Source organism: Lathyrus oleraceus, chromosome 5 (assembly GCF_024323335.1).
Source record: "Lathyrus oleraceus cultivar Zhongwan6 chromosome 5, CAAS_Psat_ZW6_1.0, whole genome shotgun sequence".
Taxonomy (NCBI): Eukaryota; Viridiplantae; Streptophyta; class Magnoliopsida; order Fabales; family Fabaceae; genus Lathyrus; species Lathyrus oleraceus.
This window is the reverse complement of record NC_066583.1, coordinates 564,610,828-564,628,116: the sequence shown is the minus strand read 5'-3', so window position 1 is coordinate 564,628,116 and position 17,289 is coordinate 564,610,828.

Below are 17,289 nucleotides of genomic sequence, written 5' to 3'. Positions count from 1 at the left end.
CCTAAGGTGGTGCCATGATGCCATTCTTGCAACATGCATGTAAGTTACGGATGAAAATCCAAGTGTTTACAAAGTATCACAAAGAGTAAAGGAAGGCCTCCAAGCAAAGGTCCTAAGATGAAATCCTCTAAGTCCAAGTTGAATGAGAGGAGTGGATATTTTTTATCTTTATCATTTTATCATGTTTTTGTTGTTTTTAGGTGTATGATGACAATAAAATAAATAAACATGCATGATGAGTTTGTACAATGATGATGATAATGAGTACTTGAATGTAAATTACAAGGTAACAACATAAAAGTAAATCACTAGATAAAGAAATACAATATCACAATAATAATGGTTAGTGAATGTAAATGACACAAAATAAACCACAAGTTAATGGTAACAATAACAAAGGTTAATGATAAAAAGAAGTTAGTGAAGTATAATTAGTGGTTAGTAATATGTACACAATGAACATCTTGAGGACTATTTTTCATAGGTCAAAAAGACTCAAAATATGACACATTAAGGGATAGCTTATCATTGATGCAAAGTATTGAAGATGATTGAAAAATCAACTAACAACAGATTTGTAACAAAGAAAGTTATGCAACCCAAAGTCCATCTATCAATATTGTGATTTGTTCCCTTTATTTTTGTTTTTTTACTCCTATTTTATTTAGCAAGATAGTAAGAGAGTAAATAAGTTAGTATAATATAAATGATATGGTTAGATAACAATGAACATAAACATAAACATAAAGTACTTTAAATAAAGTGAACAATAAAATAAATTGCAAGGAAGTAAAGTGTAATAACGTAAATGTTAGGAGTTAGTAGTTAGTGGCTAGTAGAATAACAATAAGCAAATAGAATAACAAGTTAATGTAAAGAAAATGGTCTCATCTATGTATCAAATGACCCAAATATGGTTGAAATAGAGGCAACCTATCAATGCCTCAAAGTATCATGAAGGATCTATTGATCAATCATTAATAGGTTTGAAACATTGAAGGTTTTATCAACTCTAAACAACCATGGCCATGATCTAATAGATCTCATCAACCAAATAAATGTGAAAACAAGTCAACAATAAATATCAAATGAAACAAAATACAAACTTTAATTAAAGGTGGTAAACAACCATTTTCAACACAAAAAAACAGAACCAAAAATTAACAAAGTTTAAGCTAAAATCATTACCCAAAAAATGTTGAAAAAGGGTAGGTTGAAATGGTGTTGAGCTTGGATTTAAAGCAAGGGGTTTGGGATGAAAGTTTTTATGGTGGAAGTTTAGTGAAGGAGTTGAGTTATGAGTGTTAAAGAGTGAGAAGCTTTGAAAAAAATATGAAAGATCACAAAGAAAAGTTGGTGGAGTGACTTTTCTAAGTGAGAAAGATTTTTTGTTTTGACTTAGGTTTGGAGAGGAGAGAAAATGGTACTTGGACAGAACTTTTGGGGGCTAGGAAACATGAAAATGAGGGGAAATAATACCTCTATTTATAGGGAAGCAAAGGGGTTGAAGTGGGTGGACCAAAGGGTCCTCTGTGTAAAAAACAGGGTCATTTCTACTTTCTGCACGGGTGTAACCGGTTACCCTAATTAGGGTAATCGGTTACACAGTCCCAAAATGGCCAAAAATTCAGTTTTTGGTCTGTGTAACCGGTTACCATGATTAGGGTAACCGGTTACCCAACTTTTTTTTTGAAATAATGAATGTATGCATGTGTAGTAGGGTCATGGACCAGGTGAAAGTTGTATCGGTGTAGGGTGAATTTTGGGGTATGACAGCTGCCCCTATTTAATTCTCTCGGACCTAAATACATAGATAGTGACGACTTCCCATGTATTCAAGGTAAGAGATGATTAAATACTAATGAGAGTAACCAAAAATTCGCCCTGCCGGAGGATGATAATGTGAATACTTGTTTAGGGATTATGCATGGTTATGTTGATTATGCATGCAATGTGATGTATGCATCCTATGTATCTTCTTAACGATGAAAGTTTGATGTCAAAAGGGCCCAAGAAAGTTGAGGGAAGAAAGCTTCACTAGGGAATGAGAAAAAGAAGGGTGATCACTCCTAGTCACGACTGGGAAAAAACAAGACAACGTTCCTTAACAACGACTGGAATACAAAACATCTATTAGGGGTTAAACAAAACGAAATCAGCGACGATTCTTAACGAAGGCTAGAATACCTGACTCGACTAGAGATAAATTTTTTGCGAAGGTACAATGACGATTCATAGCGAAGGCTAGAATACCTGAAATCCTCCGGGAAGATCAAGCAACTCAGTGATGATTCTTAACAACGACTAAGAATACCTGACTCTGCTGAGGAGAATACTGATTTTTTGTGAAGGTACAATGACGATTCGTAGCGAAGGCTAGAATACCTGAAATCCTTTGGGAAGATCAAACAACTCAATGATGATTCTTAGCAACGACTAAGAATACTTGACTCTACTGAGGAGAAAACGGATGTCAAGTGACGGTTCCTAGCAATGGCTAGAATTCCTGACATCTACTGGTGAAAAACGAACTCCAGGATGGTTCTCGGCTATGAATGTCTGACTCGGCTTGGGAAATGAATTCAAAATGCCTCTAGTCTAAAAAATTAGAATTCAGTGACGATTCTTAATAATGGCTAAGAATACCTGACTCTGCGGGGAAAAGTAAAAAATGTGTTGACTTTCTAGGGATAGAAGAAGTACAGTGATGTTTCTCAGTATTGACTCCTTTGGGGAAACTTGACAATGAAATGAAACAGCTTAGCGATGATTCCTAGCAACGGCTGGAATGCGTGGTTGGCGCTTAGGAAATGTTTTGAGGGTGAACATTGATTTTTATTGGGGAAAATTCCTAACAACGGTTGGAAAATTCCGAACTCTGACGAGTTAGTTTGAGTAAGTTAAGGAGATACTCATGATGTGATGTTATGTATGCCAATGCATGTTTGGGCTTTCATGGGGAATATATGAAATGCAGGGTTTGCAAGTTATGCCAAGCATGTTTGGGCTTTGCGGAGGAGTGTATTTGGGGAATGCTAATGGTGATTGGGCTTAAAAAGGGTGATTGGGTGAATCGTACTATCTTTCCGATACTTGAGAAATTGAAGTTCGACGTCTAAGTAAGCGCTGAATGTAATGTTCGAGAATTCCCATTGGGGGGAGAAATGATCGGCTTAGTCCAAATAACTGTATGGCACCCTTAAGTTGGAAATGTGTTTTGACTACCTTTAGAAAAATTCTAAAAAGAATGTAATTCGATATTGTCTTTCTTATAGTTTTTTTTATGAAAAAGGTATTTTAATCGAAAATTTCCCATGTAATTTTATTTAGAAAAAGGTCATATTTCGCAGACAAAGCAGGAAAAGTAAAAATATGGAACATATGTGAGGGAACTGATTTTTATTGACAAGTGATTCCACAAGTAGGGAATTTTGTACAAAGGAAAGCAATTCCTAAAAGAGGTGATTGCGAAAAGAAAACGATAATTGTAATGGTAATGAAACATCTCGAGTTTCCTCCAAATTCTAACTCTGCTATAGTCTTTATGCCTTTGGTCGCCCTTTGATCTTGCTTTTTTTTAAGGAGGGTGATAGGATTGACTTGCTGGGGACCCGCATAATTGACTTGCCAAGGAATGAAGAAGGATTCCTTAAGGGATGCAGCCTCTTGCTCTTATTAAATCCCTAATTTTTACCTAGACCGCCCTTTCGGATTTTCAATCTATCGGGATACCCATTTTTGCATAAGTTGCCCTTTCGAGTTTTCAACATATCGGGCTATATATATATATATATATATATTTTTTTTAAGCATAGTATTTTTTTACTGCATCCGCATTCACCGGGGATGGAAGATCTTCACCATCCATAGTTGCAAGGATCAAGGCTCCTCCGGAGAAGACCTTTCTTACAACATATGGACCTTCGTAGTTTGGCGTCCATTTTCCCCTTGGGTCGGTATGGATTGGAGGAATCTTCTTCAATACGAGGTCTTCGACCTTTAGGCTGCGGGGGAAAACCTTTTTGTCATGTGCCCTCTTGATGCGCTTTTGGTAAAGTTGGCCATGACAGATGGCTGCTAAGCGCTTCTCATCAATGAGGTTTAGTTGGTCAAATCGAGCTTGTACCCACTCAGACTCATCAAGCTTAACATCTGTCAAAATCTTTAAGGAAGGAATTTCTACTTCGACCGGTAAGACTGCATCCATGCCGTACACAAGGGAGAAGGGAGTTGCCCCAGTGGAAGTGCGTACGGAAGTACGATAGCTGTGTAATGCGAATGGGAGCATTTCATGCCAATATTTGTAAGTTTCCACCATATTTCGCACGATCTTCTTGATGTTTTTGTTAGCTGCCTCAACACCGCCATTCATCTTAGGCATATAAGACGATGAGTTGTGGTGGTCAATCTTGAAATTCTGGCATAGCTCTTTCATCATGTTATTATTGAGGTTAGATCCATTATCAGTAATGATCTTGTTGGGGACCCCATAACGACAGATGATTTCTTTCCTGAGAAATCGAGTCACCACTTGTCTGGTAACGTTGGCGTACGAGGCTACTTCTACCCATTTTTTGAAATAGTCAATGGCTACAAGGATGAAGCGGTGTCTGTTCGAGGCAGTTGGCTCTATGCGTCCGATCACGTCAATGCCCCACATGGAGAAAGGCCAATGTGTTGTTAGGACGTTGAGAGGCGTTGGCGACACATGGATCTTATCAGCATAGATCTGGCACTTGTGGCAGGTTTGGACGTGGCGATGACAGTCAATCTCCATAGTCATCCAGTAATATTCGGCCCTTAAAATTTTCTTCACCATAATGCTCCCACCGGCATGCGTCCCAAAGGATCCTTCATGAATTTCCATTATAATCTTGTTTGCTTCTTGCTTGTTCACACATCTAAGTAAAACATAATCATAATTTCTCTTGTATAATACCCCTCCACTTAAGAAGAATTTGGATGACAGTTTTCGAAGATACTTCTTGTCAGTGATAGACGCGTCCGCAGGATACTCTTAGTTCTCTAAGAATTTCATGATGTCATGGAACCAAGGATGACCGTCAGCTTCGTCTTCTGCTGCCAGACAGTAAGCAGGTTCGTCCAAGTAGTTCAGGTGAAAGGACGGTGCTTCGTTCTTCCACTTAACTTTAAACATGGATGCCAAAGTTGCCAAAGTGTCAGCTAGCTAATTCTCTTCTTGAGGGATGTGGTGGAATGTAATTTCATCGAAGTAGGGGACTAGTTTCAAGACATGCTCTTTGTAAGGAATGAGCTTATGATCTCTAGTATCCCAATCTCCTTTGACTTGGCTGATTACCAAGGCTGAGTTCCCATAGACTTCCAGGATTTTGATTCTAAGATCGATAGCAGCTTCAATACGAAGATACAAGCCTCGTATTCGGCCATATTATTTGTACATTCAAAACATAATCGGGAGGTGAAGGGGAGGTGGAAATTAGTTGGAGAAGTGATTACTGCCCCAATGCCATTGCCATGAGCGTTAGAAGCTCCATCAAAAACCATGGTCCATCGGGATCCAGGCTCGGGTCCTTCCTCGGGACCGGGGATGTTGCAATCCCTAATCAACATGATATCCTCGTCGAGGAATTCGAAACGCATAGACTGATAGTCCTCCAAGGATTTTTATGCAAGATAATCAGACAATACACTCCCTTTGATGGCCTTTTGAGTGACATGTTGGATATCGTACTCGGTCAGAGCCATTTGCAAATGGGCTACTCTACCAGTTAGAGTCGGCTTCTCAAAGATGTATTTGACAGGATCCATCTTAGAGATCAACAATGTCGTATGAGTGATCATGTATTGTCTTAAAAGTTTGGCAGCCCATGCTAGTGCGCAACAAGTCTTTTCAAGCATCGAATACCTACTCTCGCAATCAGTGAACTTCTTGCTCAAATAGTATATTGCATGCTCTTTTCTACCAGTCTCGTCATGTTGGCCGAGGACACAACCCATTGATCCTTCGAGAATGGTAAGATACATGATTAATGGTCTACCAGGTACATGAGGCATCAACAGAGGAGGCTCTTGCAAATATTCCTTTATTTTCTCAAATGCGTCTTGGCATTCATCGTTCCAAATGATGGCTTGATTCTTTCGAAGAAGTTTGAAGATTGGATCAGAAGTGGCAGTGAGGTGAGATATGAACCTAGCAATGTAGTTCAATCTACCTAGGAATCCTCGGACTTCCTTCTCGGTTTTGGGTGCAGGCATAGCTTGTATGGCCTTTACTTTCTCGGGATCTACTTCGATGCCACGTTGACTGACGATAAAACCTAACAATTTGTCGGATCTTACCCCAAATGTGCATTTGTTGGGATTAAACCTCAATTTGAACTTCCTCAGCCTCTCAAACAGCTTTTCTAGATTTACAAGGTGTTCTTCTTCGGTTTGAGACTTGGCTATCATGTCGTCGACGTAAACCTCAATCTCTTTATGGATCATATCATGAAAGAGAGTGACCATGGCTCGTTGGTATGTGGCGCCGACGTTCTTCAATCCAAAAGGCATCACCTTGTAGCAGAAGGTGCCCCATGGTGTTATGAAAGTGGTTTTCTCCATATCTTCTTGAGCCATACGGATCTGGTTATAACCGGAGAAACCATCCATAAAAGAGAAAACGGAGAACTAAGCGGTATTATCTACTAGCACGTCAATGTGTGGCAGTGGAAAGTCATCTTTGGGACTTGCTCTATTTAGATTTCTATAATTTATGAACATTCTTACTTTGCCATCCTTCTTAGGCACAGGCACAATGTTAGCTAACCATTGAGGATAATTGGAGACCGCTAGGAAGCCGGTGTTGAGCTGCTTTTGTACCTCCTCCTTGATTTTCATAGCCATGTCGGGACGGGTCCTTCGTAGTTTTTGCTTTACTGGAGGGCATTCTTCTTTAAGGGGTAGATGATGGACCACAATGTTAGTATCGAGGCCGGGCATATCTTGGTATGACCATGCAAACACATCTTTGTATTCCTTCAAGAGCTCAATCAATTTTGTCTTCACCTCGTCTTGTAGAGCGGAGCCGACTCGGACTTCTTTCGCTTCCTCATTTATCCCAAGGTTAATCACTTCCACTGATTCTTCGTGCGGCTGGATGACTTTTTCCTCTTGCTTGAGCAGCCTTGCCAATTCTTCTGGGAGTTCGGCCTCTTCCTCACACTCTTCATCAGCTTGATTAATCGGGTTGTCAAAGTCGTATGAGACTGTAGCAGAATTGTCATTGGTGGTTGTCGAGGATGATCTGCATGATTTAAGGTCCACGCTTTTATTGGTATGAAAGAATGGATGATTTGAAAAGAATTTTTTTTAAAAAAAAGAAAAATGCCATTTAAAAAAAAGTGAAATAAATAAATAAAAGTCAAGGATCTCAAAATTGATTGCGAACATGAACCCTTTTTCATTAATGATTAATAAGGAAATTTGATGAGGCCCTACAAATGATTCCCCCATCCCTTGGGCTTAACATGGGTTCTTTTGATAAAAAGGAAGGAAAACAACATTGGGAATTACATTTCAATCAAGGTCACTTTAGGTATTTCAAACTCGGTCGATTTGGTGGCACCATTTCCATCAGTCTTTGTGAAGATCAAGCCATCTTCTTCTTCTTCTTCTTCTTCTTTTTCCACGGTGTCGCAACGCGAAAAAAAAACGGCGGGATAAAACAGAAGAGTCGTCACCGTTCGTAATTTATCCCAGAGGAGGGAAAGGAAACGATCGAAGAAAACCTGAAGAGAGGAAAAGACAAGGTCTCGCAACCAAATCTAGGGTTCGGGAGTCGATTATGCGAAGGGAAGGTATTAGCACCCCTACGCATCTGTAGTACTCTACGGTATCCACTCTTGTTGTTCTAGTCTAGAGGGTGTAGGTATATCTAAGGTACTATCAGCTAAAAGGAGGTCAAAAGAAAATGAAAATGACTCGCAAGGATGTTGCATCCACTGCCTACGTATCTCACCTGAGTATGAGAATCAGAGTCTTCATAGCTCGGCTAACTATGGGAGAAAGAGAAGTGTGCTCGATAAGACGTCGCGTCTTATGCCTACGTATCTCATCTGGAATGAGAATCAGAGCAAAACGTAGTTCAGCTAACTACGAGAACAAGGGTATCGATTGCAACTATGGCAAGAGAAAGGGAAGGTCTCAATTGCAACGAGGGCGAGAGAAAAGAATCGCAGCAAGGGAGAAAGCAAACAAGAATTATTTGTTAGTCTTCAGTCAAACTCGGCAAGACATCGTGTCTCGTGCCTACGTATATCATCTGAACGTGAGAATCAGAGTTGTCGTAGTTCGGCTAACTACGGGAACAAAGGATTGCCATCTGAACATGAACTTACAAAAGAGGACAACAGTTGTGTCAAAGGAAATTGGGCAATGTGTTCAACGTCCTAGCAGTAGGTGTCACAGCTCGCTGAGTCGAGTCTTAGGCAGTTACCTCTTTGCAATAGAACGGACTGACATGCCACAAGATCGGAGACGCACGGAAGGTCTAAAAGTGGGGAAGCTCTTCCCTAGAGTTGTCATGCAATGTGGACCTATAGGTTAGGATTTACAGAGGGGAACATCTACCTAATGTTAGCATGCAAAGAAGAAGGGAATTCTACCTATGTTATCATATAAAGGGTTCTACCTAAACGGAACAAAAGTCGACGGATGGAGCAAGGAGATGAGCCACGGATAAGGGTAGATGGCGATGCCTGAGGCAATCGACTTACAGGTAGATGGTGATGCCTGAGGCGATCAACTTACAAGAGGATGGATGAATGCATGCTGGTTCTGTTAAGTTTTGAAAATGATTACTCGGCGTTGGATCGAGCTTTTGATCTTGTTTTGAAATGATTATCGGATGTTCGTTTTAATTCTTGTATTAACCGATAAATAAAGAATGAAAGAATAAATATTATACACTTTATGGGATATGGGTACATTTGTTATGAATGGGGGTGGTTCATGGCAATCAAACAATAAGAATATATGCCTCAATCATCATACAAGTAGGCAGCAGTTATCAATCAAATCAGATAAGTAAAGAGGTATATAATCAAATCAAAGAATCAAAGAATGAAATAACGGAGCATTAAACAAGGCATGGGAAGTATGAACATGTTAAACAATCAAGCCATAGTGAGCATGGATGAAAGAAACAAGTATAACAGATAACAGATGAACCAGACAGGTGACAAGATGCACAATAAGAGTCCACTGAAATAATTAAATCAAGAAATGAGGCAAGGATCAAATAAAATCAAGATAAAGGCCTCTAATACATGGCCTATGAGATGAATAAGGGAGGATCAAAATATCTCTTCAATTGCCATGAGCAATCCCTAAATCAAACATTGACCATAAGGAAGTCAACTGAAAATTCGAGCCAACTTAATAATTATCAAATAAATAGCAAATTAATCAGGAAAATTATGAAAAATTAAACTAAGTAAGGTGGGGTCAGGACATCATCATCCCCCAAAAAGATTTAAAAATAATGGAAATTAGTACATGAATTAATTGAAATAAAACAGAAGTCAAACCAAAAGTTAATCAACTAAACTAGGTTAAAATTAAATCAAAAATAAATTGAAAATGTGAAATAAAAATCCAAGAAAAAGTCAGGTTGACCATGGGGAAGTGGTTAACCTTCATCCCAAAAATCAGAATCTGAAAATTAATTTAAGTTATAAAAATAAAATCAAGAATTTAATGTGTGCTAAAATGGACCACTTGGAATGAATAATTAAAATAAAATATTAATACTAAATAAATGCGAAAATAAAAATTAAATAAAATTAAATAAGGAATCAAGCAATATTGAAAATATTTTTGAATATTTTTATGAACAAAGAAAACATTTTAGATTACTTAAAATCAAAACAGAAATAAATTGGAAATTAAAAAAGTAACATGAAAAGAGGTGGTGTATTAGCATTTGGAATTAAGTAATATGCACTGATGGGCCATGAAAGGGGGCGCTAAAAGCAACCAGCGAAGGGCCCATGATCCAAAACAAACTTAAATCAGGGCGTGACAAATTTAAATGAACATTTTAATTAAAAAATCATGTGAACATTATGTCAATCGGTCACTTTTATTTTAAGTCACTAAAAGACAAAACACAAACGGATGGACAGGATTAAAACACAACAACGAGGGTTCTAAGGGCTCTCAAGACGACACGCAGTCGTCTTCTTCATTGAGCCAAAACCCTAGCCATGCTCATGCAAAACACAGTAAGAAACAACATGCTTTTCTCAACTTCAACACCAAAATACGAGCACTATAGTGCATCAAAAATCATGAAACAAAGCCCAGATCTCAAGTACAAAATGTGAAGATTAACATGGTAACTTGTTTTAGGTGAAATGGTAGCTTATTCATAGAGAAAAGTTGACAATAAGGTGTCAATATGAACACGGACATGAGCAAAAATCAACGACATAAATCAACACCATGAACAATGTCTCGTACTGAGGACTTCAAAAGCAAGCATAAGCATATGATTAGCATGGTAATGAAACAAGCATGATACTGAGCACAAATGTATCAACAAATGGCTATGGAAAAGGAACAAGAGAGTTACCTAGTGGAAGTCTAGTCCACTGCTTCTTGATTGTGGAGAGGCTAGAAGAAAAAGATGCTTCCTTGGTGCTTCAAAAACTTCACCTTGAGAAACTTGTTGAGAAATAAAATCTGACTTGTAATGAACCTTGCCTTTGCTTGCTCGAAAATCCAATGCCTCCTTTCATGTTTAGGGTTTCTTGTCTTAAATATTGTGGGTCAAATACCTTAATGGGCTATGAAATAATGATCTGTTTATCCATGAGCAAATGATGCAAGTTGGTGAGGTGTATTAGAAATGGGAAAGAGGGCACGTGAGGGTTTTGTATGACAAGGCCAATGTTTCTTATTTTGGCAAAGCTTAAGTGAATGGAAATATGATGTATGGACAAATGAGGAAAGCAAAACATTGGCTCGGTTTGTGCAGCATACATGGCTTGGTTTGGCAACAAGAAATCAGTTCAAGGTGGTGACTTTGTGGCAACATAACTTGATGAGCACATCACCAATTGAGGAGATAATGCAAACAGTAGAAAGATATTATGGAGTATGGCATGTTTCATGTTGAGCATGGGTGGAAATAATGAGTGGAAGAAGATGAAAAATGAACCTCAAGATCATGTCACACCATTGCAAGACTGGTTGGGCAAGTTAGGCATAAATGCTGGGCACAAAAATCAGGTCTAAGTGATGACTTTGAAGGTTAATATCTTGCAAATGAAACATCCTATGAATCTCATTCCAAAGGCATATGAAAGATGGCATATTGGAGAGTATCTTTGATGTTCAAAGTTAAAAGAAATGGTGAGTAAAAGTAACCTAAAAAGAGGCCTAAAGTTGAGCAAAACTGAAAAATGCAAGGCTGGCCAAGGTAACTTGAAATCTTCCTAAAAATTTCAAGTCATGGTACCAACTTTATGTGAATGTATCTCTCAAACCATGGATCCAAATGAGATTACTCCAAAGGGAGGTGAAAGAGGACATGACAAGGTATAATTGTTGTGAAGAAAATATTTTCAATTGGTGCCTTTAAGTGCAAGAAAACTAGCCAAGACTTTTTGACAAAGTTTAAAGATTTTTAGACTTAGAAATTTTTCTAAGTGTCCTAAAAATATGTCTTACTTTGACCAAGCATAACTTTCTCAATTTTGATCCAAATGGAGCAAACTTTATATTTCTAGAAAGCTTGGAACAAGAGGAACAACTTTCATGTTGGAGAAATTTTCAAATGGAGCTTTTATCATGATGGAAAATGGGCTTAAAGTGAGTGCAAAAATCATAAAAACTTGTCTAAAATGGAAAGTCAACCATTTCCAAATTAAGTAACTTTTCCAATTCCTGATTAAATGACAAATCCATGATCCAACCTTGATCAAATTTCACATGTAGGCTCCCCTAGGCATGAATTTTGAGATTCCACTCTCAAAAAGTCAGGGGTTGACTTTTTTGGCCCCACAGTTGACTTTTCCCAAACTGTCTGATTCCCGATTCCAGTGATCAATTGAAGCACTTCTGGCTCAAATTAAAAACTGATTTTTTGTATGTAGACCCTTGTGGACATATGGAGGGCCATGGAAAATAGTTTCAACCAAAGAATCATAAATAAACTGATTTTATACCAAACCCTAATTTTAGGGCAAAATTGATCGGGAACTGATTGCACTGCTTGTCAATGGATCTTTCTGAGATAATTGTGAGTCTTCCTAGGCCAAGATGCCTCTCCAATCATGACATGGATGAGCTCCTATACTTCCAACCAAACATTGTTTGTTGTAGGTAACCATGAAACCCTAATTTCCTAATTAAATTCAGATGAACACTCTGATAGTTCTGAATCCTTCACTGATGAACTGAGGACCATAATAAGATACTTGGACCCCTTGAGTCCCTTGAGACTTGTATACTTAGAGAATGAAGTCCAATTCTCAATCTTTCTTTGTGTGGGCTCCTTCTGTTAAGGAGTGATCAATCAAAATCTGATTTCCATGTCACTAATGCAGTAGGCAATGAGTATGACCTAGTATGATGCAAATGAAGTGTGAAACATAATCCCATGCTTCCAGGAAAAAATGTAGGGTAAATTTTGGGGTATTACACACGGAACAAATACGGTTGTCATCCAGGTAACCAGCACTTGAGAAGTTTTCAGATAGCGGGAGCACTGATCCCCTTGTAGCTATCGGCGCGGGCTTCTTTAAATTCTGGGAGTTGTATCCCAAACCGGTGCGGTCCTTGTTGGCAGGGAGTTCAAGCAATCTTCCCTATCCTTTGGGGTGTCCATCCTTTATGATTGTCAGGGCGTCTTTAAGAGATATCATGGGAGATTCGGCATCTTTTGATTCATCCCTTGCTGGGCAAACCATTTCAACATTGATAACTTCGAATGATTGGAATGGGACTTCCCTTATATCCCCTTCTCCTTCAACGTATCGGAAAGATGCGAGGTGACTTACCATAATGTCCTACTCACCCTCGACAACAACTAGCTTATCATCAGCTAAGAATTTCAATTTTTGGTGGAGCGTTGAAGTGACTGCACCAGCTGAATGGATCCAAGGCCTCCCAAGCAGACAACTGTAGGCTGGATAGATATCCATTACGAAGAAAGTGATGAGGAAAATATGGGGACCAATCTTCATAGGAAAATTCACCTCACCGATTACAGTCCTTCTAGTCCCATGAAATGCTCTTACTATAAGATCACTCGGCTTCATTACGAGTCCTTCAATAGTTAGTTTAGCAAAGGAGCTCTTAGGCATCACATTGAGGGAAGACCCAGTGTCTACCAAAACTCTTGATAGGACTGTGTCCACACACTCAATAGAAATATAGAGAGCCTTGTTATGATTCCTCCCCTCGGCGGGAAGCTCTTCATCACTAAAACCCAAGCTTAAGCTAGTAGCGATATTGTTAACTACTCCTTCAAACTGACAAATAGATATCTCTTGCGGCACGTGAGCTGTCCTAAAAGTTTTTACCAAAGCATCCCTATGGGCCTCCGAGCACATTAATAAAGACAACATTGAAGGATTGATAGTTCCAATTGGAGTGGGTGTCGGCGCAAATATCCTTCCACTTCTCGTGACTCCGCTAGTGCCGGTGATATTGACCATTGGGTCACTTGACTTTAACGGTTCTTCTTGTACCTTCTGACCATGAATGTAGACTGAGGTGTCATACATCCATGGGGCTGCCTTGGTGTTAACATATGTGAATGGTGTGGGAACTGTTATTATGATTGTAGTAACAGGATTTGTTGACAGAGTTAACTGAGAGAAGTCATATGGAATTTGCAGAGGAGGGACTTCGTCGTATGGTATCTCGAGCGTAGACACATCTTCCTTTTTGGACGGGAAGTCTACCACCAAGATCCCTTAGTTCATTAATTGTTGTATGACAGACTTCAATGTTCTACATTGTTGCGGGTTAATCAGACAATGTTCACAGTCATTACCAAAGATGGGAAAGGTATTATTCTTCATTAAAGCATTCTTGATCTCGATGAGTGGCGTTTTTAACTCGTCCACACAGGACATCAATCTCCTTACACTATCAGCCTCCATCATATTCACTGATGCATTGTTGTGAGGGGGCATCGGGTTATTATTTACATTCGGCCCCTTGGGGGCGAACGTGATTGCCTTAGAATCAATAAGATCTTGAACCTTGTACTTTAATAATTTACAATTCTCTATCGAATGCCCAGGAGTGCCAGAATGAAATTCACAGCGGGCATTTGCATCATAACCGGGAGGAAGAATCGCTGGTGGGGGTCCTAACTCCCTTAGTTGCACAAGTGATCCCCTCAATAAATATGGTAGAATGTGGCTATAAGGCATGGGAACTGGGTCAAATCTTCTCTCGGGCCTTCGCATCCTTTGTTATTGTTGATATTGTGGTTGCTGACGTTGCGGTTGTTGTTGATACCGTTGTTGTTGTTGAGTTTGAACAGGAATTGCAAATGGTTGTTGTTGACTTGGTTGGACGGGAGCTATGGCAACTACTTGTGGATAAGTGGGATTTCTTGTTCGAATGATGGAGGTAGCATTGGTCTCTCCTTCTCGTTTTTTACCATAGGGAATAAAAGGTTTCTTCAATGCATTAGAAGTACTGGCAGAGTTCTGGATCTTTCCCATTTTAATCATACTTTCTATCCTTTCACCGGCTCAAGACCAGGTCAGAAAAGCCTGAAGAGGTGCTCCCTACCATTCTATCAAGGTATGAACCTTGCAGGTTTCCCATAAACATGTCTACCAGTTCTCTTTCTAGCAATGGGGGTTGTACCCTAGCAGCTAATTCCCTCCACCGTTGGGCATACTCTTTGAAGGACTCCTCAGACCTCTGAGTCAGATTTTGCAACTGCGTACGATTAGGTGTCATATCAGTGTTGTACTGATAGTGCGTGAGGAATGCCTCAGCCATTTCCCTCAAGGTGTGAATATGGTTTCCCTCGAGTTGCATGTACCAATCCAAAGATGCCCCACTGAGGGAATCCTGGAAAAAAATGCATTAAAAGTTGATCATCGCTGGAATAGGCAGCCATCTTTCGGAAGTATGCCCTAATGTGTGTCCTAGGGTCGCTATTTCCCTTATATTTTTCAAAGTCCGGAACTTTGAACTTGGTCGGAATGATGACCCCAGGTACTAAGCACATTTCTTCCGCATCAAGGCCCAAAACATCAGTGCTCCCCATTGCCTTGAGCTTTTCCATGGTAGCCTTTACATTCCTCTCCACCTTGTTGGTTGCGGAACCAAAGGCGTTATCCTGAGAAGCGTCCCTTGGGCTGAAGAATGCATCGAGTTGGTCGTCTGTCTCAAGAGCATGAGGACGAGGATTGTCGTTTGGAACACCGACGGGTGCATTAATGTTAATTGGAGGATCAACTTGAGGAACTGGAGTCGGATTCTCGACCGTTGGAGGGGTAGGAGGATTGGTAGTACTGGCACGTTGGTTCATTTCTTCTTGCATTTTTGCCATAACCTCCTGGCCTCTTGCAATTGCTTGAATAGTCTTCATCAATTGCCGCATTTGGGACCGTATTTGAAATACTTCTTCCTGAATGACAACCTGGTTCTCTTGAAGTTGCTCCATGACAGCTTGTCGACGTCCTCGTGTATCGTACCGAAAAGTCAGCTTTGGAGAGTGGTTCTGAAAGGAAAAAAAGGGTGGATGGATGAGTTTTTTTATGTTTTTGTGTTTCGAAAGATGCATATGATGCATGAATTTTTTTTTGTGTTAAAGCAAAGCTCTTTTTTGTTATTCATGTTCATTTATTGCAAAAACTACTTGACGATTCACGTTCACAATCATGAATAAAGGAAAACACAATAGAGAAAAATCACAACTTTCATTCATCATTTGAAGGGAAAATAGATAGCAATACATAGAAGTTGCAAAATACAAGTAATAGAAGCAAATAAACCAACTAGATATCCACCCTAAAAGTGACCCCTTGAGACTTGCGGAGAGCCTCAATGTCGGTGATGAGTTCGGCCATTGTTCTTTTGCAGAACTTGACGAAGTGGTAGACCTCTTTAGGGGTATTATCTGGGCACATGATCAGATCTGCCTCCTTCAACTTGTCGGGAAAGTCTTGAAGGGCACAGTTGGTTAATACTGTCATGTTGGTGTACTTGTCCCTCCATTCTTCGTAAAGGACTTGGAGATTATGGATGATTTCATCCCTTTGAACAATGGCAGCTTCGAATCCATGGCAACGCTCTTCCCAATGTCTGCAGTTGTTTTTCAATTCTACATAGGCTTGGTCATAGATTCCCCTCTTCAAGTTCTTGATTTGCTCGCAAGCTCGTCCAAGGTTGAACTGCTTACGCATGAAGCTTCGGTGAATCTTTTCTTTCTCTAGTTGCTCCTTGGCTAGAAAATCCTTATACTCCTTCAGAGTGGTCCTTAGTTCAAGAATCTGGGCCTCGTAATCTTCCCTCGCTTCTTTCTTCATGGCATTAGACCTCTCGACAGTATTTTCAAGGTCCTTGATGATTCGGGATGCTCGTTCCAACTCCTCGTTGCGGAAGTCTAGCTCAAAATTAGCTCCTTGTAAAGCTCCACCAACCCAAATTCTTTGTCCCTCGGCTAATCGGAGCCTTTTCTTGCTATCTTCAAATTTTTCACAGACTTTCTTACCCTTATCCTCCAAGATGTGGTTACGTTCCTTGGCGCGATTGAGTTCGACTCGTAGTTGAGTGTTTTCCAACTCGAGCTCTTTGATTTGGCTGGTAAGTTTGTCCATGTCCTCTTGTAGGATATGCTCGGGCTCAGGCATCAACGGGAATGAAGAAGGATCAAACAGAAACGGCATCTTAACCACCCTAGCCCTCTCTTTTACCCACATATAGTAGGGTTCGTTGGCTAGGATATTTTTCTTGCCCCATTCATGGTCAATACGGACTATGCTTGTCCAAGCTTTTCTCATTCTTTTCACGTTTGAATCAAGCGGATCCACGGTATTGATGACAAATGGAATGAAATATCTTTCCTCGGGGGGACTTGTCATGGCGTACCCTGGTTGTCTCTTGAGTATAGCAGGGTTGTAGTTGATGCAACCTTGTGTTCCTATCAAGGGTACGTTTGAGAACTCTCCACATCTTGCGATGACATCCTTCATATCCCATTCCCTCTTGTACCATAGAATTGAGTTGGCAGAGAGAGATGCGAACCTTTGCGGCCATGTCAGTTTATTTTCGGCGAATGGTCCA